The sequence below is a fragment of the Elephantulus edwardii genome, unplaced genomic scaffold (assembly GCF_000299155.1).
Source record: "Elephantulus edwardii isolate Elephantulus edwardi_28Jun2011 unplaced genomic scaffold, EleEdw1.0 scaffold00377, whole genome shotgun sequence".
In the NCBI taxonomy this organism is placed as follows: Eukaryota; Metazoa; Chordata; class Mammalia; order Macroscelidea; family Macroscelididae; genus Elephantulus; species Elephantulus edwardii.
The window spans coordinates 469,997-497,641 of record NW_006400127.1 but is presented as its reverse complement, the minus strand read 5'-3'; the positions used below and the strand labels follow the sequence as shown (position 1 = coordinate 497,641).

The 27,645-nt window shown below is 40.5% G+C and overlaps 1 protein-coding gene and 2 pseudogenes across 3 annotated transcripts in view; 1 reads left to right on the top strand and 2 right to left on the bottom strand.

Annotated features, from left to right (window-relative positions):
* BICD1 (bicaudal D homolog 1 (Drosophila)) overlaps positions 1 to 27,645 on the bottom strand; it is a 312,684-nt gene that overhangs the window by 276,204 nt on the left and 8,835 nt on the right. The gene's annotated exons all lie outside the window — the stretch shown is intronic.
* LOC102846509 lies at positions 3,203 to 4,830 on the top strand (annotated as a pseudogene).
* LOC102849476 lies at positions 26,376 to 26,708 on the bottom strand (annotated as a pseudogene).

Sequence of the window (27,645 nt, the reverse complement as noted above, 5' to 3'; positions counted from 1 at the left end):
ATAGGGAAAAAAAAAAGATCTCTACCAGTTTGTGCAGGGAGTTCTTGTAGCCTAGCAGGAAGAAGCTGCACTGAAATACCAAAAGTAAATGGTTCACATTCACCAGCCGCTCCACAGAAGGATGGCAATCTCCTCTCATGCAATTTACTGTATGTGAAAGCTGCTGGAGCGTCAGCTATGAGTCGGTTCCGAATCAGCAGCTCACACCACCAACCACCACCAGCTTGTGCAGTCTGACAATGATTAAATATGCAATCAAGACACATTAGTAACTGGTCACTGGAATGTTAAAGTTGGAAACAGAAGTAGGACTTATGAAAATATGTAGGAAATAAGTAGGAAAATATGAGATCTTTGTGACAGAAACAAGGCTAAAGATGTCATGATAGAATTGTATAAAATTAATGATACTAAAGGCAAAGAGGAGGAGGAATGAAGGGAACCTGATCACTGTGAACGGTGGTGTTGATGAGAAATATTAAATAAACCACAGGCTGTCATAAGAGCAGGAAAATCTGTTAGAAATGTAACTAGAGTGCTCTTCAGAAGTAAAAATGGTGAGACTTCATGTCACCTCCGTTAGGCATGTTGTCAGGAGGGACTAGTCCTAGCAAGCAGGTATCCTGCTTAGAAAGATGGGAGATCAGCAAAGGAGAAAACTCTCAATGAAATGGACTAGTACAGGAGCTTCAACAACAGACTTAAGTACAGTGGAGATTGTGAGGATGGTGCAAATTCAGGTAAGGGGTTGTATATGAGGCCACTACGAGTTAGAGTGAACTTGAGGATATATAAAAACAAGACGACACACATCATGACAATTACAAACATCCACTGGTTCATAACCAATCAAGGGCTTGTCAGCATGGAGTTGTCCATCAAAATGTAGCTAGTACAGGTGAGCATATAGTTCAATGGTGATTAATTTTATAAAATACAATGTATGGGAATGATTGTAGAGAATGCAATATGGATGAAGGAGAGTGTCCAACACAATGTACATGACATTTGTACACAGCCAATATAAAATAAAAATTTTGAAAATAAATTTAGCTGGTACAAATAGGCCTGCTGTGTTAAGTATAAAACAGTCTCTAGAAGACTGCATATAATTTTTTTAAATGTAAAATATTTCATATACAAGTCTACATTTACTAAACATTAAAATGGCAATATTTTTGTTGTATTACATTATGTGTTTATATATATATATATATATATATTTTTTTTTTAAAAGTTTTTGATCCATCAATGGCCTGAGTCACTTCCTGGACATCTCTGCCAAGTAGCTTTTTGGCTTCTGCTTGAGCATCTCCATTAGTCAACAGGAAGTTTCTCTGTCCTCAGATGGCAGTTATTTTCACATAACTCTGGGTCCTTAAGGAAGGCCCTTCTTCTATCCCTCTATGTGTGCCCGTATATGTCCCTTGTGGCACCTAGAACATCGTATTCCTGAGTTGAGGGAACAATATTTACCATCCACTCTGGATAGCATGTGAGGACAGGATTACATTGGTTTATCCTTTACTGTATCACATCTGCTTGCCTGGCTTTTAATGACAACAGCATAATCCAGCAACATAACGGAGTCGACCAAGGACCATCATCCAAAGAGTCACTTTTTTTTAAACTTTAATTCTAGTTGAAGGATACACTTACTTGTCAATCTTTGCGCGCACACATTACTTCTCTCTCTCTCTCTCTCTCTCTCTCTCTCTCTCTCACACACACACACACACACACACACACATCTATGCATACACATATACATGCATATTGACAACCATTTTAGTAAATGGATGGGGTTGGCTTCTCAGAATGTTAACTGAGTATAAATTGCCAGTCTGGTATTACAGGAAGAAAAATGACTACATTGTAGCATTATAATAAAAACTAAGAAATATGTACTCAATTTGTATAATAAAGTATAGCCAACTTAAGTCCAGTAAAAATTACATCATATAGCATCATAACTATAGAATGATGTTTGGTTTTGTCTCTGATTCAAGAATCCTTTCCAAAGGTTACATATACTTTAAAAATAAAGTATCAAAACAAGAATTGAGAAAAATTCTCAAATTTAAATAAAGTAAGTATCTCCATTCAACATTTCATCCCTTAGACTCATCCTAACTTATGTCTTCATTTTTTTCCTTTACATTCTTATTGTTATATACCATGGAGACAGAATTGACTTACAGCTGACCCTCCTATAGGTTTTCAGAGGCAGTAAATCAAACAGCTCAACTTTATTCCAAGGAGCAGGTAGTGCATTTGAACCACATGCCTTTGGGTTGACAGTGCTATTCCTTACCACTAAGCCACTAGAGCTCGTTACATTTTTCTTATTATAACAAATTGCATTGGGAAAGTCTGCTGTCAGAGACCTCTCCAGAGTATTGAAGAGCAATGATGTCAGTCTGGAGACTAAGGTGTGCCCAATTCAGGCCATAATCTTTGCAATTATTTGCTGTGTCAGAAAGCTAGAAAAAGACTAGGGATAATAGTAGGAGATTTGATGCCTTTGAGCTGTGGTGCTGGAGAAGAGTGTTAAATATACCATGGACCGCTAAGAAAACAAACAAGTTCACCCTGGAGAGGATTAAACCAGGCTGCTCCTTGGAGGCAAGGATTCTGAAGCCTTGTCTGACATACTTTGGACATGTTGCAAGGAGGAACCAGTCCTTGAAGAGGGACGTGATGCTGGAGAGGGTGGAGGGACAGTGCAAGAGAGGAAGACCCTAGATGAGATGGATTGATTCAGTGACTGGGTAATGGGGATAGTGTGTCAGAGACAGTAAGAATGGCATAGGATAGAGCATGGTTTAGGGCTGTTGTACTCAGAGTCACTATGAGTCACAGGTGACTGGACAGCACATAACAGTAACAAAAATTATAAAGAAAGAAGTCTAGGAGTCATCCTATTTTCTCCCTTTTCTCACATCCAATTAATTAGCCAAACCTTCAATATCAATCCCAAATAAGACAATTTCTCACCCCACCAAGCAAATTTTCCCCCAGCCCATGTCACCCAACATCTCTTAACAGAACTACTGCAATGGCCCACCTAACTTGCCTCCCTCCTTCCAATCTGCACCGAGTAGCCATGGAGTGATCCCTGAAAAGCATTTATCTGTCATGCCCCCAGCCACTGTCGTGCTACCTCTGGTCACTGCAGAATTAATACCTCAAAGAGAACCTGATGCAACCTCTCCAGGTTATCCCCAGACAGTTTGTTTTCTGGCTCCATTGTGGACTGACGCTTCCAGCCTCTGCACAAACCAGAATTAGCCCAGCAATGACTTATCTAAGTTCAAATATGGCATATTTTAGGAAGGTTTTCAAAAAGAGAAGCATATTCATCCTGACAGTAGCTGGTGATAGTGCACAAAGTGGGGTGTCACCTTTCAGAGGGCTCACAGGTATTGGAGAGAATGGCAAGCCCAGGACCTGGCTAATCTGAAGGTCTTTGCCTAGAACCCATCTCAGGTGTGGGAGTCATACCATTACTGGCAGGAAGTCATGCAGACAAGGACTCGAACCCTGGGCACCTCGTCATCACTGAATATGAGGCCTGGCTACACAGACAGGGCCGGTGGGTGGTGAGCTGCACCATAAGGCTGGCACCAAGAACCTTCTGGAAATTCATGGTTGTTTGTTGTTGTTGTTATGTGCTGTCAAGTCGCTTGCAACTCATAGCAACCCTATGTACAACAGCCCTAAACTCTGCTCTGTCCTGTGCTAATCGCACCATCTCTGACACACCCATCCTGATTATCCCTGTCACTGAATCAATCCACTTCATGGAGGGTCTTCCCCTCCTGCGCTGTCCGTCCACCCTCCCAAGCATGATGTCCCTCTCCAAGGACTGGTCGCTCCTTACAACATGTCCAAAGTATGTCAGACGAAGCCTCAGAATTCTTGCCTCCAAGAAGCCGCCGGTTTAACCCTCTCCAAGATGAATCTGTTTATTTTCCTAGCAGTCTAGCAAGTGATTGCAAAGGCCATGGCCTGTATCAGATGTACCATGGTCTCCAGAGAGACACTATTTGGAGAGGTCCCTAACAGCAGACTTTCCCATGGCAATATGTCTTTTAATTTCCTGACTGCTGGTGCCAAGAGGGTTGACTGGAGCCAAGCCAACTAAAGCTGTGAACAATCTCAATCTCTTCGCCATCCATCCTGATGCTGTCAATTGGCCCAGTGGTGAGAATCTTTGTCTTCTTGACATTGAGCCTCAATCCATATTAAAGGCTGAAGTCCTTGACCCTCTGCAGCAAGCGCTCCAGGTCCTCCTCAGTTTCAGCAAGCAGGGTTGTGTCATCTCCATAACGCAGATTATTGATCTTCGACCAGTCCTGACGCCACATTCCTCCTCATAAAAGCCCAGCCTCCCGAATAATCCCAATGCACCTCTTGTGGAAATGTGGCTGAGAATTACAAGAGCCCAATTTGTCCAGCTTTATCAGGAAAAGCTGCTACAGAATCAGAAATTGAAGATGCCTGAGTCCCAGGTGAACAGGTTCCCCAGTATGAAGAGGAGGGGTGTGGAAATCTGCTGTGGCCACATGGCATGTGGTTTAGGGGAAATCTGGATCCTGTCATTCTGGACAAGGTGGACCGAGAACCTGCCCTGTGTAACTTATGTCTCATCATGGAAACGTCCTCTGTGGTTTATCCACATGTTGTGTCTGCCAGGAGCATCCCATCTCTGAATTCAACATGGAAACCGCCCCAGCCATGGACAGATTCTGATTTCTTTTCAAGGGGCCCTGCAGCACAACCCTCCCTGAAGTCTCTGCCTGTTATGAAACAGAAACTCTTTCTTAATCTTGCTGGCATATAAAATACAGAACTGCTCATTATTATAAGTATTGACTATCTCCCTGCATTTGCTGTTCGCCTTATAAACACATCTTCTGTTTGGCTACAAGAGTGGTAAATTTCGTTTGAGGCTCAAAGATTACTGAATACTATAATATCAGAGGTTCCATAGTGTCTATTGGACCAGTAAGCTTAGCCATCTTCCTGATTTTCTTCGTATTATTCTATATTTTTCTACTGTTCTATCCAGGACCCTCAGCCTGACCCTATTTCTTAAACAGCTTCTCCCTACTTGCATCTCTGTTGGTTTTATTCCTTTGTTGGTTTCCTTGTAATCATTATCAACTCATAGCAACAGAGTAGAAAGCTGCTCAGAGCAGAATTTCAGTACAATTATTACCAGATTTTGTTCCAGCATTCCTCAAAGTGGGTTAAAACAACCAACTTTTTGTCTCGTTCTCCAACACTTAACAATTTTCTACCATATTCCCTTATATTACTTAATTGTTTTAACATCTCTCTCTAAGCAAATTTTTATGTTTGCTTATTCTACACTCTTTTTTCTTTTCCACTAGTATGCCTAGTGCTCTGAGGGCAAAAACTTTGTAGCCATTAGTTATTGGAAGTCATTGAGTTGGCTCTAACAGAAGACAACACTATCTAACCACCTAACCCAGCACCAGCCTCACACCTTCTGTGGATCCTGAGCCCACTGTCATAGCCATTATGTGAATCCATATTGTTAAGAGTATTCATTTCTCTCTGGAGACTAAGGTGTGTCTGATACAGGCCATGGTCTTCGCAATCACCTGTTATGCATCAGAGAGTTGGACAATGACCAAGGAGGATAGAAGGAGAATTGATGCCTTTGAGCTGTGGTGCTGGAGAAGAGTATTGAGAATACCATGGACTGCTAGGAAAACAAACAGATTTGTCCTGGAAAGGGTTAAACCGGGTGGCTCCTTGGAGGCAAGGATTCTGAGGCTCCATCTAACTTCCTTTGGACATGTTGTGAGGAGAGACCGGTCCTTAGAGAGGGACATCATGCTTGGGAGGGTGGAGGGACGGCGCAGGAGAGGAGGTGGATTGATTCAGTGACTGGGATAATTGGGATGGGAGTGTCAGAGACAGTGCGTTTGGCACAGGACAGAGCGGAGTTTAGGGCTGTTGTACATAGGGTCGCTATGAGTCGCAGGCGACTTAACAACAACAACAACAATTTACCAAGCATGAAATTTTTCTCCAGGAACTGTTATAGGCTGATAATATGTCCCAAATACTTACGACAAAGTCTTTGAGAAGCAACGATGTCATTCCAGAGACTAAGGTGTGTATGATCCAGTTCATGGTCTTCACAATTACTTGCCATGCATCAAAGAGCGGAATAATAACTAGGGAGGATAGAAAAATAATTGATGCCTTTGAGATGTGGTGCGGGAGAAGATTCTTGAACATACTGTGGACTGCCAAGAAAACAAAGAGGCCTCTTTCGGAGAGAATGAAACTAAGTTTCTCCTCAAAGGCTAGGATTTTGATGCTCCATCTCACATACTCTGGGCATGTGGCCAGGAGGGACTTTCTTGAAGAAGAACATCATACTAGGAAGGGTGGAGGGACAGCGCAGAAGAGGAAGATCCAAGATGATATGGATTAATACAGTAACTAGGGCAATGGGGATTGGTGTGTCAGAGTCAGTGAGACTGGCTCAGTACAAGGCGGGCTTCAGAGCTATTATACATAGGGTTGTTATGAGTCACAGGCAACTTGATGGCACATCACAACAACAACAGTTCTTCTTTGTTTCCAACTTTGGCATTCCAATCTCCAATTATTATTAATGCATTTGATTATATTCTTGGTCAATTTCAGTCATTGGCAAGGCTCAAGTTATTTATCTTTTATTTTAGTGGCTGATTTGTATACTTGAATAATAATTGTATGAACAGGTAAAAAAAAAAAAGTCTTACCATCCTTGCCTCAAAGAAGCATTGTGACTGCAGGTATTCCAAGACAGATTTGTTTGTCATTTTGACAGACTATATTTTGGTGGTGGGAGTTGTTGTTGTTAGGTGCCACTGAATCAAGTTTGACCCATAGCGACCCCATGAACAACAGATCAGAATCCTGTTCTAGTCTGTGCCATCCTCACAATTTCTGACACACTAGAGCTGACTGCAGCAATTACTCTGTCAATCCGCCTGGTTGAGAGTCTTCCTCTCTTTTGCCAGTCTTCCACCTTTCCAAGCATCATGTCCCTCTCCAAGGAATATCATATCCTTGCAACAAGCCCAAAGTATATAACTTGACACTTTATCATCTTTGCCTCCAAGAAGCCCTCTTTCGTACCTTCTCCAAGACATATTTATATGTTCTTTTAGCAGTCCATGGGATATTCAGTGCTATTCTCCAACATCATAGTTCAAAGGCATCAATTCTTTTGCTAACATCCTCATTCCTTGTCCAACACTGCAAGTGATTAAACAGATCATGGTCAGAATGAGGCATACCTTAGTCCTTAAACTAACATCATTGCTTCTCAATAATCTGGGGTGTTTCTAGCTGCATTCTTTCCCAGTGTAAAATATCTCCTAATCTCCTGACTGCTGCTACCACATGTATTGACTGGATCCAAGTAAGATGAAGGCATTGGCAGTCAGTCTTTTTTCCATCTATCATGATGTTGTCTATCACCCAGCATTTTTAATTGTTTCCAGCAAGAAATGGTCAGAAGCTCTGGACTACGATATTTTCATAAGAAACAGTTAAAAATTACAGCTATAAAACATAAATATCATTATATCACTCTCTTAATCCCTAGGATCTTCCCCCCTCCCAACTTCTTAGCAACTTTTAAGGGGCATGACCCTATTCAAGAACCACAAGAAAAACATTCATTCCTGAGGAGATGCAAAAACAGAAGCTGAACTTCAATCAGGGGCAACTGAGAAAGAAAAGGATCACAGCAAAATAATCCTAAAAAAAAAAAAACCAACTAGACAAAGAAATAGTCAAGACTAATAAGCACAAAGCTCAATATCCAAGGGCCTAATCTAAAGGTACAAATTATAATCTAGAAAGACTACAGGGTGTAACTGGCTCTCAAAGAAAAAGGAAAAAAAAACCCAACCACAGAGGCTTTTGTGTAGATTAAGATCAGCAAAAAACCCGTAACTCCAACTACATAGAAGAATAAGTAGGCACTTGGGACCAAAACTGAAGAGCTAATTAGACAATATGACCACAACAGAGTATGACTGGGACGCAATCCTCATTCCTAGAGGCCTATGAAGCAAAGGCAAATCCTAAAGTACATAAACAGATGGTGTGTTGTTGTTAAGTGCTGTTGAATACGACTCATAGTGACCCTATGAACAACAAATCTGAACCTTGTCCGATCCTGTACCATTCTCCCCATCTCTGACATACTTGAGCCCACTGTGAGAGTCAATCCACCTGAGGACAGTCTTCCCTTTTGCTGATCCTCCACCTTTCCAAACATAATGTCCTTTTCCAAGAACTGGCCGCTCCTAACATGGCCAAAGTATCAGACTCCTTATTGTGGTGGTGGTTGTTGGGTGTTACACAGTTGATTCTGATCAACAAACTGAAACCCTGGACAATTCTGTGTCATTCTCACAATATGAGGTACCTTAAGCTCATTGCTGCAGTTACTGTGTTGGCCTGTGTCGGGGTTTTCCTATCCTCTGACCCTCCATTTTTCCATGCATAATGTCCCCTTCCAATGCCTGGTCCCTCCCGGTAACATGTCCTAAGAATGTGAGATGAAGTCTCACCATCTTTGCCTCTTACTTCTTCATATGTGTTGCTGAGTTAGGACTGACCCACAGCTGACCCTCCAGCAAGTTTTTAGAAGAAGCTGTAAATCACACAGAAGGAGACCGCCCAAATTTCTCCTGTGGAGCAGCTGGCAGATTCAAGTAATCTGCCTTTGAGTTGGCAGTGCAATTCCTTACCCTCTACGTCACCAGAGCACACTCTTACCCTTCTTTTAGTTGGAGAGAATTCATGAAGCTTCACCAAGTCTGACTGCCATAAGCAAAGCCATTCCATCACTGACTTCATTATTGTATGTGACACTGAAGCCTTGACTATCAGTAATTGACAAGCCTTCATTACAAAGCCCTTACCTGGCCCCACATCATATATCTCTATTCACACTGCCTGCTTCATCCCATACCACCTACTGCCAAAAACAAAGATGCAACCATTGCCTGACAATTTTTCCTGCAACAATTTTCCAGCCTTCTGTCCTTTGCAAATCTTTCCTCCTTCTAAAATGACTGCTTCCCTTCTCTGCATGGGGAATCCATGTTCATCCTGCAGGGTGTCCCTCAAATGTTGTCTTGGTCAAGAAGTTTTCTCTGACTTCTTCGCATTCACTGCTCTCCACTGTATGGAATGTGGCTGCTGACAAAATCAAGCACAGCTAACACATGATAATTATTTTATTCCGTCATCACAATTATTTTTCTTATAAAAACCATTATCCATCATGAAACATGTGTGTAAAATGTGTGATACCCTGAATTAAACTATTCACATGGATTTTACATAGCATCTATAGTTATGTATCTTTTCTGTTTTACAGGAAAGTGAGCTTCATAGTTTCAAGTACTGGCCTATAATCACACAGCTAGTAATGACACAAGAGTTATTTTGTGCTTCTATAGCCCATAATCTTTCAAGTAAAATATTATAGTCACATCTGTTTATGTCTGTTACCTCTAATAGTAAATAAGTAATTTAAAGTAAAGACCATGTCTCTCTTAGTTTTATATATTCTAATGCTTGGCTATGGGGAAGAAATTGTGAAAAGAGCAGAGCAAAAGATTTCAAAAGGCAGCTGAGGAAGACAAAAGTAAAATATTATAATTAAATGTGCAAAGACACAATTAGAAAGCCAAAGCCCCTTGGTATTCCTCAAGATGAAAGAACTGAAGAAAAATTCAAGCATGGTGTTACACTATTGAAAGATTTCTTGGACAGAGAATAAGATATTGTGGGTTATTGTTATTGTTGTTGCTGTTGTTGGGTGCTATCAAGAATGACCCATAGTGACCCTAATGAACAACAAATCTGAACCCTGTCCTATCCTGTGCCATCCTCACACTATCTGACACACTAGAGCTCATTATGGCAGTCACTTGTCAATTCACCGGGTCGAGGGTCTCCCTCTCCTTCACTGACCCTCCACCTTTCTAGCATCAGACTCCTTTCCTAGCAAAATGCCCAAAGTATGTGAGGAGAAGCCTCATCATCCTTCCTTCCAAACAGCACTCTGGCTGTACCCTCTTCAAGAAATAATTGTTTGTTCTTTTGGAAGTCCATGGGATGTTCAGCACTCTTCTCCAACACCACAGCTCAGAGGTATCAATTCTTCTTCTGCCATCCTTATCAATTCCTCTTCCATCCTTGTTCATTGTCCAGCTCTTAGATGCATAACAAGTGATCAGAAAGATGATGATGATGTGAATCAGATGCTCCTTAGTCTTCAAACTGACATCACTACTCCTCAATAATTTGGAGAGGTCCCTAACTGCAGACTTTCCCAGTACAATGTGTCTCCTGATTTCCTAACTGCTGGTACCAAAACTGATAATTACGGATCCAAGCAAGATGAAGCTGTTGACAGTTTCAGTCTTTTCTCCAGCCATACTGATGTTGCCTATTAGTACAGTGGTAGGAATCATTGTTCCTGGACACTGAGATGCAATATTTATTGAAGGCTGCATTCTTTGATCCTCTGCAACAAATGCTTCAAGTCCTCCTCACTTTCAGCAAGCAACACTGTGTCTTTTGCATAGCGCAGGTTATTTAAGAATCTCCCTCTGATCCTGATGTCATATTCCCCTCCATAGAGTCCAGCTACTTTTATAACGTCCTCAGCATACAGACTGGATGGATATGGAAAGAAAATACAACCCTGACATACTCTCTTCTTAATTTTAAACTATGTAGTGTTCCCTTGCTCTATTTGTACAACAGCCTATTGGTCTAGGTATAGGTTTCATATAAGCACAATTAAATGCTGTAGGATTCCCATTCTCCTCAATTTAGAGAGAGAGAGACCCTCAGCTGCTGGGGAGGAGTCCTTGCCCCAACTTGATCCTCCCACACACTGAAAATCTCACATCCTTGACACAAGTTTCCATCAAATCCCCCTGAGAAAGGGGAGGGGCTTGGCGAGCCCATCCTGTCATGTACCATCAATAAAGTACACTGTACTCAGCCAAAAAAAAAGAATAACTTGTTATAATCTACATAGTCAAATGTTTTTGCATAATCAATAAAGCATAAATAGACATTCATTACTTTCAGCCAGGATCCATCCGATATCATCAATGGTATTCCTGGTGTCATGGCCTCTTCTAAATCCTGCTTGAATTTAGGATATTCCTCTATCTATGTACTGTTCTCGCCATTCTGTAATAATATACAGCACTATTTTGCTTACCTGTGAAATTAGGGATATTGTTGATAATTTCCACATTTAGTTGGATCACCTTTCTTGCAACTAGGAGTACAGAGCTTATTAACTTCCCTTCTCAGATACCTCACACTTATATATAGTTATTGTTATGTGCTGTCAAGTCTCTTGAGACTGACAATGACCCTATGTACAACAATCCGAAACTCTGCTCTGTCCTGTACTAATCGCACTGTCTCTGATACACCCATCCCGATTACCCCAGTCACTGAGTCAATCCACTTCATAGAGGGCCTTCTCCTCCTGCGTTGTCCCTCCACCCTACCAAGCATGATATGATATCCCTCTCCAAGGACCAGTCCCTCCTTACAACATGTCCAAAGTATGTTAGATGAAGCCTCAGAATCCTTGCCTCCAAGGAGCAACCCAGTTTAACCCTCTCCAGAGTGAATCTGTTTGTCTTCCTAGCAGTCCATGATACCCTCAATACTCTTCTCTAGCACCACAGCTCAAAGGCATCAATTCTCCTTCTGTCCTCCCTAGTCATTGTCCAACTCTCTGATGCATAACAAGTGATTGCAAAGACCAAGGCCTGTATCAGATGCACCTTAGTCTCCAGAGAGACACCATTGCTCTTCAGTTCTTTGCAGAGGTCCCAAACAGCAAACTTTCCCATCGCAATATGTCTTTTAGTTTCCTAGCTACTAATGCCGAGAGTGTTGGCTGTGGAGCCAAGCAAACTAAAGCTGTGAACAATCTCAATTATCTTCACCACCCATCCTGAGGCTGTCAGTTGGTCCAGTGGTGAGAATCTTTATCTTCTTGACATTGAGCCTCAATCCATATTGGAGGCTGCAGTCCTTGACCCTCTGCAGCAAGCGCTTCAGGTCCTCCTCAGTTTCAGCACACAGGGCTGTGTCATCTGCATAACGCAGATGCATGGTTGAGAGCACATAATGAAATGTGCCGAGAGCTTGCAGAATAAAAAGATAAGAGCTTTCTCTGCATATCTGAAGCTAAGAGAACTGAAAAACAAATTTAAGCCTCAAGTTGGAATACTTGAAAGATGCAATGGATAATATCTTGAATGGCCCAGAAAGGATCAAAAGAAGATGGAGACAATACACAGAATCACTGTACCAAAAATAACAGACACTAAAAATTTTCAGGAAGGATCATATGTGCAGGAATCAAAAGTAACAAAGGAGGAAGTGGAAGTTACATTAAAGACACTGGCAAAAAATAAGGCCCCAGGAATCAATGGGATACCAATTGACTTGTTTCAATTAACAGATGCAGCCCTGGATGCGCTCACCAGTCTATGCAGGAAATTTGGAGGACAACTTTCTGGGCAATGGATGGAAGAGATCCATATTTGTTACCATTCCCAAGAAAGGTAGAAGGCAGAAAATATTAAAAAAAGATGGAAGGAATACACCGTCACTTTATGGGGTCGGGGGGGAAAGGATGATGTTCAACCATTTTAGGAAATAGTAAATGATCAAGAACCGAGGGTACTGAAGAAAGAAGTTCAAGCTACACTGAAGGTATTTGCAAAGAGCACGGTTCCAGGAATTGGCAGAATAGCACCTGAGATGTTTAAATAAAAGAATACAAAGCTACAAGTACTCACTCAACTATGCTAAGAAGTCTGGAAAACAGATACCTGGCCAAACACCTGGGAGAGATTCTTACTTGTACCTATCCTAAATGAATGTGATCCAGGACAATGTAAAAATGATCAAACAATATCATTAATATCACACACAACTACAATTTTGAAGATTAATTCAAAATGGTCACAAGAGTACACTACTAGAAACTTCTAGAAATCCATACTGGATTCGGAAGAGCCATGGGACAAAGGCTATCATTGCTAATAGAAAATGGGTCTCGGCTGAAAGCAAAGAATAGGAGAAAAAGGGTTTTCTGTCTTTTATTAACAGTTGTCATTAGGTGCCATCAAGATGCTTATTCTTAGGCAAGCTCTGGTGGCCTAGTGGCAAGAAGCTGCACTGCAATCCCAGAGGTGTTGTTGTTATGTCGTTTGCGACTCATAGCGACCCTATGTACAAAAGCCCTAAACCCTGCTCTATCCTGTGCCAATCGCATTGCCTCTGACACACCCATCCCAATTACCCCAGTCACTGAATCAATCCACCTCATAGAGGGTCTTCCCCTCCTGTGCTGTCCCTCTACTCTACCCAGCATGATGTCCCTCTCCAAAGACCTGTCTCTCCTTGCAACATGTCCAAAGTATGTCAGACAAAGCCCCAGAATCTTTGCCTCCAAGGGGTAGCCTGGTTTAACCCTCTCTAGGATGAATCTGTTTGTTTTCTTGGCAGTCCATGGTACATTCAATACTCCTCTTCTCCAGCACCACAGCTCAAAGGCATCAATTCTCCTTCTGTCCTCCCTAGTCATTGTCCAACTCTCTGATGCATAACAAGTGATTGCAAAGACCATGGCCTGTATCAGGCGCACCTTCGTCTCCAAAGAGACACCGTTGCTCTTGAGTACTTTAGAGAGGTCCCTAACAGCAGACTTTCCCGTCACAATACGTTTTTCTATTTCCTGGCTGCTGGTGACAAGAGTGTTGACTGTAGAGTCGAGCAAACTGAAGCTGTGAACAATCTCAATCTCTTCGCCATCCATCCTGATGCTACCAATTGGTCCAGTGGTGAGAATCTTTGTCTTCTTGACATTGAGCCTCAGTCCATACTGAAGGCTGCAGTCCTTGACCCTCTGCAGTAAGTGCATGAGGTCCTCCTCAGTTTCAGCGAGCTAGGTTGTATCATTTGCATAACGCAGATTGTTGATAGATCTTTCACCAATCCTAACGCCATGCCTCTCCTCATAGAGCCCAGCCTCTTGGATAATCTGCTCTGCATACAGGTTGAAAAGGTATGGAGATAGGACACATCCCTGGTGCACACCCTTCCCAATTTTGAACCATTCAGTGTTATGCAGTTCAAATCCACCAGATGCTCTGCTGAAGAAGGAGGAACAATCGCCTCCTATATCAGTCAGATCCGATTTGATGGTACACACATAAAAAATAAAAAAAATTTAAAAAAAAAAAAACAAAACAAAAACCCGCTCGTCCTTTCATGGAGCAGCTGGTGGATTCAAACAACATGCCTTTGGGACTACAGCACAACTTCTTACCACTAGGCTACCAGAGCTCCCTTTCCTCTGAACAGCAATGTACTGGAGTTGGGTTCGGGGTGCAGGGCACATTGGTGTTCACCACGAGCAATGACGTGATGATAGAGCATGGCTGAGTATGGCAACTGCAAGCCTGGCACCAGAAAGCCTACTGGTTTTTATAGTAGGGTGATTGTTGTTATTATGTGCCATCGAGTTGCCCGTGACTCATAGCGATCCTACCTTCAATAGCTCTGAACCCTGCCTTCGTGCCCCACACCTCCAAGCCCAACCCCAGTACACTGTGGTCCGGGACCAGCTCGTGGCTTTCAGTGGCCCGTGTGCGCTCTGCAGTCTGCACAGCCTCGGCTAGATCGAAGGGGCACAGAACCTGGTGGACTTCAAGCTGCTGTGCGGCCTGCTTTCCTCCACAGGTTCTACATCAACTGCTGTGACATGTGCGTGGCCAACGTGGGCAGGAACCACTCCACTTTCGACTGAGGGCCATGCTCCCCTGCTCTAATCTGTAGTGGCCAGGGCCTTCTGCTCCCTAATCAGCCCACCTCCCCGACAGGAGAAATAAATGGTTATAGACCACCCTCAAAAAAAACCAAAAAACAAACAAACAAACAAAAAACCCACACCACTTTTTTTTAATTAGGCTTTCCTATTTCAAATACCATTACTCATTCTCTGTTCCCTTTTTCTCCATAGCTTTTAGAACCATCTAACATTCTAGCTCAGCAGACCTGGTAGTGCAAAATGCTTCAAAGGTCAGAGCTTGAAGCACACTAATTACTCTGCAAGATGCTGCAGTCTGCTGCTTTAAAAATTTAGAGTCTTAGAAACTCTATGGAACCATTGTATCTTGTCCGATAGGGTTGTTATTGGGTCAGAACTAACTCAAACACCGGTGGGTGAGTCTTCTTACTAAGGAGCTCAGCTAATGCACTGATTAAGAACTCTGCCGCAAAAAGGAATCTCAGCAGTTTGAACCACCAGACTGTTCCATGGAAGGAAGAGGTGGCAGTCTTTTTCCGTAGCGAAGCGATCACATGAAACTCTGCAGGGGCAGTTCTACTCCAGATCAATTCAATGGCAATGGGTTTGAGTTTGGGTATCCTCAGCACCCAGATCTGTTCCTCACACAGAACAAGCAGCAAATACACAGTTAATATGGAAATGAATGAATGAATCATCATTTCTCTTTATTTAATAGCCTATCTGCTCAAAGCATTAACTGTGGTGTCCATTTTCCAAAGTTCTGAGTCAAAACATAAGCTGCAACGCAACAATTTTTTCATTGTACTAATTTAGAAAATTCGAATACATTGTTTTTCAGACCAGATTCTTCCAATTTCCCTCACCCTCCCCATCAAACTGTACAACCTCATGATTAATCTTCCCCTCCCCCGCACATCCTCATCCCTCTGCTTCTACCTCCCACCCCACCCCCCCCACCCCCGCTTGGATCCTCATACTCATACAGTAACAGTTTTATACAATATCTGTCCTATGGAACTGAGTTAGTTCACTCAGCATAATGCTTCCCAGTCTCTCCCAAGTTAGGTAATAATTTACAAAATCATTGCTCCTGCATGCTGAATAGAATCCCATTGTATGAATGTACCATAATTTCTAAATCCATTCTATTGTGGTTGCACATCTGGGCTGTTTCCATTTTTTGCAATGGTAGGTAAATAACGTTGCTATGGAAGCTGGAGTGGCATCCACTTCCATAATAGCTTGCCTCCGGAAACCCTATGAACCTGGAGAGAGGATAAAAGTCACACAAGTGTTGAGGACTTTCCTTCATAGCGTCCCTATGAGTCGCCTACAACTGGATGGCACTTAACAACAACAATAATAACATGAACATTGGAGTACAAGTCTCCGTTTATGCCTCAATTTTCATTTTCTCAGGGTTTATTCCAAGTACTGGAATAGTTGGGTCATAGGGAATTTTTATGTTCAGCTTTTTTGAGGAAGCATCAAATTGCCTTCCAGAATGGTTGTACCATTTTACACTCCCATCAACAATGTGTAAGAGTTCCTATCTCACCACATCCTCTCCAACATCTATTATTTGTTGTCCTGTTAAATTTGCCACGGCTCCTGGAATGAGATGGTATCTCATTGTGGTTTGATTTGCATCTCTCATTTAACCAGTGATTTAGAACATTTCTTCATATGTCTGTTGGCCATTCGAATATATTCCTCTGTGAAAATTCTTCCCATGTCTTTTGCCCATTTTGTAATTTGGTTATCAGTCTTTTTCTGTGGAGGCCCAGGAGTATTCTGTAAACTTTCATTATTAGACTCTTGTCTGAGATAGTATTTCCAAATGTTTGTTCCCAGTCGGTAGATTTTCTTTTCACCCTGGTGGAAAAAGTTTTTGATGTGCACAAGTATTTGATCATTAGACAGTCCCATTCATCAATTTTATCCTCTTCAGATTGTGCATTTCTGGGTGTATTTGGCAGTCTCTTTATACTGTAGACTAGAGTTTCTAAGCTTGATTACAGTTTGTCTCTTATGAACTTATGGTTTTGGGCTTTACTCCCAGGTCTCTGATCTACCTTAAGTTTATTTTTGTGTGTGGTATGAGATGTGGATTCTGTTTCAGCTTTCTGCAGGCAGCAGCCCAGTTTTTTCAGCACCTTTTGTTGAAGAAGTTGTCATTTTCCCATTTGATAGCTTTGATTTCCTTGTCGAATATCAGTTAACCATAGATAGCTGGGTCTATTTCAGTGTTCTGAATTCTGTTCCACTGATCTATGTGTCTGTCATTGTACCAGTACCATGGTTGGTGTTCTGGTTACTGCTGCTATGTAGTAGGTGTTGAGGTCAAGGAGTGCTATGCCTCCCATCTAATTTTTGTTTCTATTATTTTTTATTTTAAAATTGATCGGTAAACAATAAATCACACTGATCTATTCTGTTTACCGGGGGGGGGGGGGGGGACCAGAAGATACCTGGAGTGCCTGTTTTGTGTGGCTGGGGGGGGGGGGGGGTGTTTCTCCCTTAAGTCTTTTACTGTTGTCATTATCTTTAAAAAATGTACTTGTGATTTTTAAAATTAAGTCTATATTTTTAGCAAATAATACTTTCAATATCATAAAAACTTTAATGTGATTTCCAAAAATATATTCTTTATCTCTCTATGATTGCAAAAGGATGTAAGAATTGGCTAGAAATAACTACAGTGCATCAGTCCAGTTATAAATTACTTCAAAATACAATTACTTCACATCTAGCTTTTCAGATCATTGTTACTGTTATGTGTTACCAAGTCACTTGCAACTCACAACGATTTTAAGTACAACAGCTCTGAACCCTGCTTTACCCTGAGCCAAATTCACCGTCTCCAACACACCTACCCCCATCATCCCCGTGACTGAGTCAATCCATCTCATCCAGGGTCTTCCACTCTTGCACTGTGCCTCCACCCTTCCAAACATGATGTCCCTCTCCAAAAACTGGTCCCTCTTGGCAACATACCCAAAGTATGTCATTAGAACTAGATTATGAAATCATAATTAGTTCTCAATTATCAACACTAATTAAGAATATCAGTATTTTTTAGTCATCTAAAATAGCTATTTACATTTCATTTTGGAGTACATTATTTCTCTTCTAATAGTTGATTTTCCTTCTTTACTGTATTTTCTTCAGATTTTGAGCTTAAAATCTCAGAGCTCACATAATATTAAAAGGAAGGAAGTCAAGGTGTTCTTAAAAAAGAAAAATACAGTCATGCATCCGAAAGAAACCATCTACAAGATTACAGTATCTCCAGATCAACAAAGGAATCATGGACAAACCTAAACTCCTCTTGTCTCCTCACAAGAAGGGCAACTAAAACACGAAACAAAACTCCTAAAACATTCTAGAAAATGGCAACTAGTGAGGCTTATCAACAAGGCACACACATATTAAACATAAGCCTCTTTCAAAAGTTGATGGCTAAGGGATCTTAAATAGTGGCATTTAATTCCACATTAGTCTGCAGTATGCAAGAGAAGAACAAAACCCCATCATTCTGAACCTTCTATTACAGACCCACATCAAACTGCAATAAAACATTCTTAATTGCTACTGCTATAGTGTATTGCCCTTCAATGTAAACAAACTTCTTATTTTCAGTTCTAAGTTTACAAAAACATAGCCACTAAATAACATTTTACATAAAGGTATTTTTTTTTCTCTTGAAATGTTTGAAAACAGTTAAGCTTGTATAACCAAGAGAACATTTTAAAATAATCCCAGAAGTTAAAGTTCTGTTCATCAAAGCCATTCTTAATAGTCAATTTATAAATTTGTGCAGCTGGTATAAACAATTGTAAAGAGAATAATCCAAACAAACTGGGCAAAGGAGACAAATATTACTGTGACTCAACTTTCAGCCAAACAACAAACATGGTATTATGAACCATTATATCAGGGAAACACTCACTTCTTAGAATAATCAACCAACCACATAAACTCAAAAGGGAAGCATCTGCCCAGAGATAAAGTTTAGAAGGTAGGAAGATGTAGGATACAAGGGTTAATGCAAATGAGAATCAAAAGAGGTAGTTAGAATGTTTATGTCATAATGTCATAAAACAAAATAGGTATGAAAGATTTAAGGGAAAAAACCAATTTGCTTAGTAAACTTTCACTGAAATCACAATCAAAAGACAAATCAAAATCAGTAAGGCAAATTTTTTTTTCCTTGTTGTATATCATCAAATCGGGTCAATCTGACTGGGACAGGAGGAGGCTGCCCCTTCTTATTCAACAGAGCATCTGGTAGATGTGAACCATGTTTCTTCAGTATCGCAGTGCAGCTTCTTGCCACTAGGCTACCTTTTTAAAAACACTTTAAACTACCTTCAAGAATTAAAATTAAATGTAGCTTAACTTAATATAAGGATCTCTGGTGGCCTAGTGGTAAGGAGTTGTGTTGTCAGCCCAAAGGCATGCAGTTCAAATCCACCAGCTGTTCCATGGGATACAGAAGGGCAATCTCCTACCTACTATGCAATTAACAACCTCTGAAAGCCTGCTGGAGGGTCAGCTATGAGTTGGTCTTAATTAGACAGTACATAACAACAACAGTAGTTTAACATACATATTTGCCTAACACAGTTTTTTTTATGATATTTGCTGCTTTTCTGAAAGATTTATAGAATCTTTATCTTCAGGGGGAAAGCAGTAAAAGAGAGAGTCTTTAGGGTTTATCAACTTCTTATTAAATACATCTATTCCTATAGATACAAATGAATATACCATAGATGCAGAATATCAATTGACACATTTCAAATAACAAATTCAGCCCTTGTCTATGTGAAGAAATTTGAAGGACAGCTAACTGGCTGACTGACTTGAAGAGATCTATATTTGTTCTCATTCCCAAGAAAGGTATTCCAACAGAATGTGGAAATTATCAAATAATATCATTAATGTAATGTGCAAGCAAAATATTGCATAAGATCATCCAAAAATGGCTAGAACAGTACATTGAAAGAGAGCTGGTAGAAGTTTAAGATGGGTTTAGAAGAGGCCATGGCACTAGAGATATCATTGCTGATGGCAGATGGGTCCTAGCTGAAAGAAGAGAATACAAGAAGAATATCTGTGTTTTATTGACTATGCAAAGGCATTTGACTGTGTTGATCATAACAAATTATACCTAACATTGAGAACAGGAATTCCCAAAACACTTAACTATGTTCATGTAAAACCTAGACCTACACCAAGAAAGTCTTGTCCAAACAGAGCAAGTGAATACTGAGTGCTCTAAAAAGCAGAAAAGGTATATGTCAGAATAGTATCCTTTCTCCATGTATCATTTCTCCATAGCTCCTATTTAATCTATAAGCTGGACAAATAATTCATGAAGCTGGAATTTATGAAAAAGAATGGGGCATCAGGATCACAGGAAGACCCAGCAGCAACCTGCATGATGCAGAAAACACAACCTTGCTTGCTGAAGGGGACGAGGACTTTTAACACTTGTTGCAGAAGATCAAAGATTACAGCTCAACATCAAGAAAACAAAGGTTCTCACCACTGCACCAGCAGGCTACATCATAACAGATTGAGAAAAGATTGACATTATCAATAATTTAATCTTTCTTGGTTCAACAAGCCATATCCTTCTTACCAGTAGTCGGAGATTAGGAAACGTATTGCACAGGGCAAGTCTGTTGTCAGGGATTTCTTCAAAACACGGCTGAGCAATGATGTCAGTTTTAAGACTAAAGTACATGTTATTCTGGCCATAATCTTTTCAATTACTTGCTATATTTCTGAGAGCTGGACAATTAATAAGAACTACAGGAGAATTATTGATGCCTTTGAGTTATAGTGTTGGAAAAGAGTATTGAATATACCATGGACTACCAAAAGAACAAACTGATATGTCTTAGAAAAAGTGCAACCACAGAGTGTCCCTAGGAGGCAAAGATAATGAAGCTTCATCTCTCTTGCTTTGAGCATGTTACCAGGAGAGGATACTCCTTGGGACCAAGCACCATGCTTGGAAAGTGGAGAGTCAGCAAAAGAGGACGATCCCAACAAGAGGACCGCAGCAACAGACTCAAGTGTATGAGAGATGTTGTGGATGGTATAGGATAAAACAGGGTTCAGGTCTATTGTCCACAGGGTTGCTATAAGTCATACTCAACTTGATGGCAACTACAACAACAATTTAATACCTAATTCTATTCCTCTGTAGTCAGTTTATCCTGAAATTGGAAGCACCCAGGAGAAAGGTGCTCAGCCTTTATTGCATTTATGAGGAGAAACAAACTCCCTTCACATCAGCTTCAACTTAAGGAGACTGTGTTCCAGGGCAGAGCTGTGACTTGATGGCTATCACTTTTCGAAGCAGATTCCCCACCCTCTCTCCAAAGCATCTCTTCGTGGATATGAACTGCAAATCTCTGTTAGTAGCCAAGTGGTTAACAGTGTGCACTACTCAGAGATTACCTTAAAATGAACCTCATGCACTCATTGCTGTTGATTTAGAACTGAATCACAGCCGATCCTCCAGTGGGTTTTCAGGACACTGTAAATTGCATGTGGGAGACTGTCCATTTTTCCCTGGATGTATCACCAGTGGATTCAGACTGTCAGATAAGTAAGGCCTTGAGGTTAGCAGTGCAACTCCCTACAGACACCACCACCTGAAGCTGGAGATGTCCACTTTAACTGCCCTGGGTCAGAGTCCAGGCAGGTGATTTTAATGTGTAATCTGTACTGAAAGTCACCCATTACAATTCACCTTTTCTTAAAAAAAAAAAAAGACTACAAGGAGTCATCAAGGCCTCTCTACTCACACATTGCCAGTGCAAGAATCACTCTCTCATTAGAAAAATCTAAGGCCAATATTGGGGAGCTCTGGTGATCTAGTGGTAAGAAGCTATGCTGCAAACTCAAAGGCTTGGGTTTCAAATTCACCAGCTGCTCTGTGGGAGAAAGATGAGCAGTCTCCTCCTGTGCAATTAACTGCCTCTGAAATCCTGCTGGAGAGTCAACCATGATTCGGTTTCAACTTGACACACACTGAGCACACAAAGAGTCAATATGCTACGTGACAGAAAAGTCATTTCTCAAATATGAATGGTTATTCTTCCCCCACAGGGCATGGTAAATCATCCTTTCCTCTAACAACTGGAAACAAAATCTCAAGATCTTCGTACATGTCCTCCTCCCTGAATATCACTTCCCTGGTCTCCACACAACCGGCTTTTTCTCATCATTCATGTCTTGGCCCAAGTGTCACCTCCTTGAAAAGGCCTTAAAGGTCAATCCCCATCTCTTCACACATAGTACTCCTCACATCTGAAGGAGTCGTTTTGGGTTGTTTTTTTAAAAAAAATATCTGTATGTTTCTTGACTATCTTCTCAAACTATAAGTCTCAGGAACTCTATCTTATTTGCCTTGTTCAACACTGTATCCTCAGCAGGTAGCACCACCTCCAGCACAAATTAATCCATTTGCAATTGAGGTGATCTGGACTAATAATGCCACTAAAGGACAAAGTGTAACTGCCTCCTAAGGTTTCCAAGGCTGTAAATCTCTATGGAAGCATATGCCACATCTTTTTCCCACAGAGTAGCCAGTGAATTTCAGTTAAACACTCATTGCCATTGTGTCAGAAGTAACTCCTGGTTGACCCTCTAGTGGGTTTTTGGAGGCCACAAATCACACAGGAGGAGACTGCCCATCTTTTCTCTCAGGGAAGATGATAAGTTCAAACTAGCAGAGAAGTACCACCACTGGGTAAGTAGTAAACCCCCTTCCCATTAGGCCACCAGAGTTTCCTGAATTTTGATTAGCAGGGAATCAATTAACTATTGTGCCCCTAGTGCTCCTTCTACAACAAAGTAGGCACTCAGTAAAATTTTTCAATGAAACAACAGTTAGTAAGCAATCCAAAACTAAAATAATAATTTAGCAAATAATGTCAACAATTAAGATTGTAAAATATTACTTTTAACAACAAGATACATAACCAAGAATAACATTACATTGTAAACAGTAAAAAACTAAATAAATAAATCTGAAGATTCTAAACCTTCTCAATATAACTATACAGCTCCAAAAATAGTTTCACTTAAATGTCTGAAAAATTGTGGATCTATTTATTTCATACTTTTTATTACCTGTCAGTTTTCTTCTAAAAATAAAGCAAATATGCAAATTTTATATACTTGGAAAATATTCCAAAACGAAATGTCAAACATTAATGTAGAAGAATATAATCATGTTGAAAACACTGTAATCTAGTGGTTGTCACTGTTGTTTGCTGTCAGGTCAAGCACGATTCATAGCGACTCTATGAACAACAGACCTTTCTATAACTATCCTTTCTATCCTAAAGGCCTTTCTATAGCTATCATCATTTCTCAGAGTTCATCGTTTCCAGAAGCATGTTGTTTAGGAAGTGGATGCCACTCCTGCTTCCAATCCAGTGGTAGGGAAGGGAATATAAATTAAACATGAAAATAAACAAATATAAATACAAATATAAATTAAAAATGAAATTAAACAAAAAATATAAACATGAAATTTCTTGGAACATCTGGAATTGCATAATCAAAGAAAGCTAGATTAGGGCCTTTGCGATCATATACTCTTTCTCAACAATGTACCCCAAATATTCCCAGCAAATGATTAACCAGGTGCTCCTTAAATTTTTTAATTAACAATAAGCTCTCTGCTTTCTAAGGGTTACCTTATTCCATGTACTTGCTAGAAAGTTCTTTATTTTAAACCAGAATTTGGCTCCCAATGACTCATTAAGCCTTGTTCTATTCTCCAAAACCAAGTATAAATATATGTTCATGAACAAATTCAAGAATCAGTTTTAAAACATTACATACGTGATTCAAAAGTAAAATAAATCTATATGGGAAGTATTTTGGGGGTAAGTTCCTCAAAGGAGGGGAGAATTATTAACTGGTTAGAAAAGAAAGAAAATGATGAGGGAAAAGAGTATATGTGTTTAAAAAAAAAAAAAAAAAAGAAAGTAGACTAATCCTAGATGGAACTGAAAAACTACAGTGGGAAATAGAAGGAAAAATAAGAAATACAGTTAAGACACATCCCAAAGACTAGGTAGAAATTATTACACTTAACCAAGATTATTCTGTATTTTTTAAAATTAAAAAGAATTGGGAAAAATAAAGGCATGGAAATAAGTAGAATAGGCATCTCTAAAAGAGCTTCACAGAATTTTAGAGCTTAGTTTTGGTTGGTTTGTGTTGTTTTTTGAGAGATTATCTATTCCAACCCTTTCATTTTGAGGATAAGGTAATTAAACCCTAAAAGTAGACAATATCAACTGCCACTGTTATATCCCCACCCCACTCCCATCATTATAAGTAAAAACACTTCTGCCAAACATTCTCCAGTCTGGTCACCTTTTCACTCCACCTCCTGCAACAAGCCCACAGTTCTGGATAGTATCCTAACCAGCCAGCTTCAAACTCAACTAGCAGAGGCAAATCCAGAATTACAGAATAAGGCCCAACTGCCTGAATCATGCTGGCACCTAACAGTGCAGACAGGATGTGGTCAGAATGCAGGACCTGCTCTTGCTGGCCATGGAAACCAGCTACACTTTATGCTGACACACATTATCTCTATCATCTGCCAACAAAACAAGAAATCAAAATCCCTACTAACTCACCCAGGAAACACTCCACTTTAACATCACATCAGCCTCCATGTTACTTTACACACAAATTTTCTTTCTACTCTCACCACTCAAGCGATTTTATTAGCTGCTCCCCTCACCTTTCAGCGTCACCCCAGTACCTGAAGCTCTCTGGCTCTTTTCCCTAATCAGTCTCATTTTCTTCACACTTTAAGCATCAGTGCCTTAAAAAAACAACAATAACAACAACAACAACAACAACAACAAAACACCTGCAGTCCTACCCTATTAAAACCAGCCTCCTAAAAAGGAGTTACTACTCAAAGAAAGTCTGGCTACAGAGTAGTGTTTTTATGAGAATAAGTAAACATGAATAAAACTCCTGCACTCGTTGAAAGGAGTGGCATCCACTTCCAAACCAGTTTGCCTCCAGAAACTCAATGAACTTGGAGAAATGATGAAAGTTATACAAGTGTTCAGGTCTTTTGTTCATAGTGTAAATATGAGTTATCTACGACTCCACGGCACTTAACAACAAGTATTGAAAAACACCTACCAATCAATAGAGATAAGCCTAGGAGGAGATGAAAGGCAAAATATTAATTTCTGTATGTTTCTGTCTACGTTGTCTTGTGTGCCATTAAGTTGGAACTAACCCATAGCTGACCCTCTAGATGGTTTTCAGAGGCAGGAGAGTCTGCCCATCTTTCTCCTGAGGAGCAGCTCATGGATTAGAACTGCATGGGTTTGGGATTGCAGCACTGCTTCTTACCACCAGAGTTACTTTAGACTGTTATAATAACATGTTGTAATTACAATCATTTCATTACATAATTTCTGTCTTTTTTTTTTGTTCTAATAGTCTTTTCCATTCATTTGTCAGTTATTTTTATAAAACTTGTTTTTGTTATTGTTAGGTACCATCAAGTTGCCTGTGATTCATAGTGACCCTATGTACAACAGCCCTAAACCCTACTCTATCCTTTGCCAATCTCATTGTCTCTGACAATAAGACCTACCCCCATTACCCCAGTCACTTAATCAATCCATCTCATCAAGGGTTTTCCTCTCTTATGCTGTACCTCCACCTTGCCAAGCATGACGTCCTTCTCCAAAGTAGGTCAGACAAAGCTTCAGAACTCTTGCCCTAAGGAGTAGGCTGTCCTCACCCTCTCTAGGATGGATCTGGTTTTTCTTCTAGCAGTCCATGATATATTCAATAATCTTCTCCAGCACCACAGCTCAAAGGCATCAATTCTCCTTCTATTACCTCTAGTCATTGTCAAGCTTTTCGATGCATAGCAAATAATTGCAAAGACCGTGGCCTGTATAAGGCGCACCTTAGTCTCCAGACTGACTTCTTGCTCTTCAGTACTTTGGAGAGGTCTCTGGAAGCAGACTTTCCCAATGCAATTAGTCTTTTTATTTTTTGGCTGTTGGTACCAAAAGTGTTGACTGTAGAGCCAAGCAAACTAATAATGTTCAGTCTCATCTCTTCACCATCTATCAGGATGCTACCAATCAGCCAAGTGGTGAGAATCTTTGTTTTCTTGATGTTGAGCTTCAATTCCTATTTAAGGCTGCAGTCCTTGACCTTCTACAACAAGCATTTAAAAAACACAACCAAATGCATGTCTAACCCTCAAAGGACACATACAAAATAGGTCTCTGTTCTTTCTCAACTGACAGGACATTCCCAAAGTGGGAAAAGTTATGGATGGGTCAATGATTTTCTTCAATCAGCCCACCAACAGCTCTGCTTTCTTGAATTACTTTCCCTCTCCAAGGGGGTAATGTTGAGATCAGTCAGAAAGGCTTTCTGAGAAGGCTGGCTTAGATTTCTGGGTCTCTTCCAGTCCATTCAAGATGAACTGGCTTGTAACAATGAAACGCTTGACAGAGTTCACAAAACAGACCTCAGTATGACTGTCCATCCTTGGCCCAGGGTTTTCCGTGCACTTCTCCCAACAAAGTTCAGTCATTTGATACACCAGCTGCTAAACATGTTTCTATATCTCCACCTCAATGAAATGCTGCAACTGCAGGTCCATGTGACCCAAACCTGCCATGGAGTAAGACAAGGAGAATTCTAACCCAGTGTAATGATATGTGCAGAGATGAGCTAGAATTCTCATCAATAAGGGCAAAGTCTTATAACATAAACATCACTAAGACAAAAGTTTTAATGGAATTTTCAACAGAAGTGTGAGGTTCTTCGCAGATCCGAGTCACAGTGAGGCCTAACTTACCACTAAGGCTGCCCTCTCCTCCCCGTGGAATCCAGCCAGCCAGCCAAGCTTCTTTTCTGATTGTGCATTCATTTACAACTCTTAATTCAGAACACAATCAAACTGACTGGTTGGAATGCTGTTAAATTGTCTACCTATTCCACATTCTGAAAATCAGGTTTTTACAAAATGAAATCCAATGTTATAAATAAATTTATTTTATTAAATTGAAACGAGCATTTTAAATTACCAAGCAATGTCATTTCTGTACCTCACCTACTCAAACTGGGAACTGCACTATTAACCCAAAAGGCCACATCTCTGTGGTGGTTTCAATGCACCTGCATCAGTTCCCCAAGAGAAAGACCCGCAATCTCCTTTAATGTAACTGACAGCCCTGGAAAACCAACGGAGGGTCAGCTATGAGTTCTTTCTGACTGAATACGAATGAGTGAGTATGATGTAACTTGGAACTTGGACATCAGTTTTACCCTTTAAGATCATTCTTTCTTTACAGTTGTTTCCTTTATGCCTGGGGCCACACTCTGTCCTTCGTATGACAGAGTTTGGACTCCCCTCCCTTTCTCACATCCTCTTCAATAACTGTTTTCTATCCTACCTCTAGCTCTCTACTTCATCCCTTTGCCCTAACCACCATTACTTACCCCATTCCCTCTTTCAATTCACCATTTATGACCGAACACATTGATTTTTTTAAATTATACTTGCAATTTTAGCTAAGAAGAGGTAGTACAGGCCGGTGGAAAGAAGGTTGCTTTTTTCCTAATCCAGGTTTCAACACTTACTAGCTCTGTGACTCTAAAAAAGTCTTTTAACCTATCTT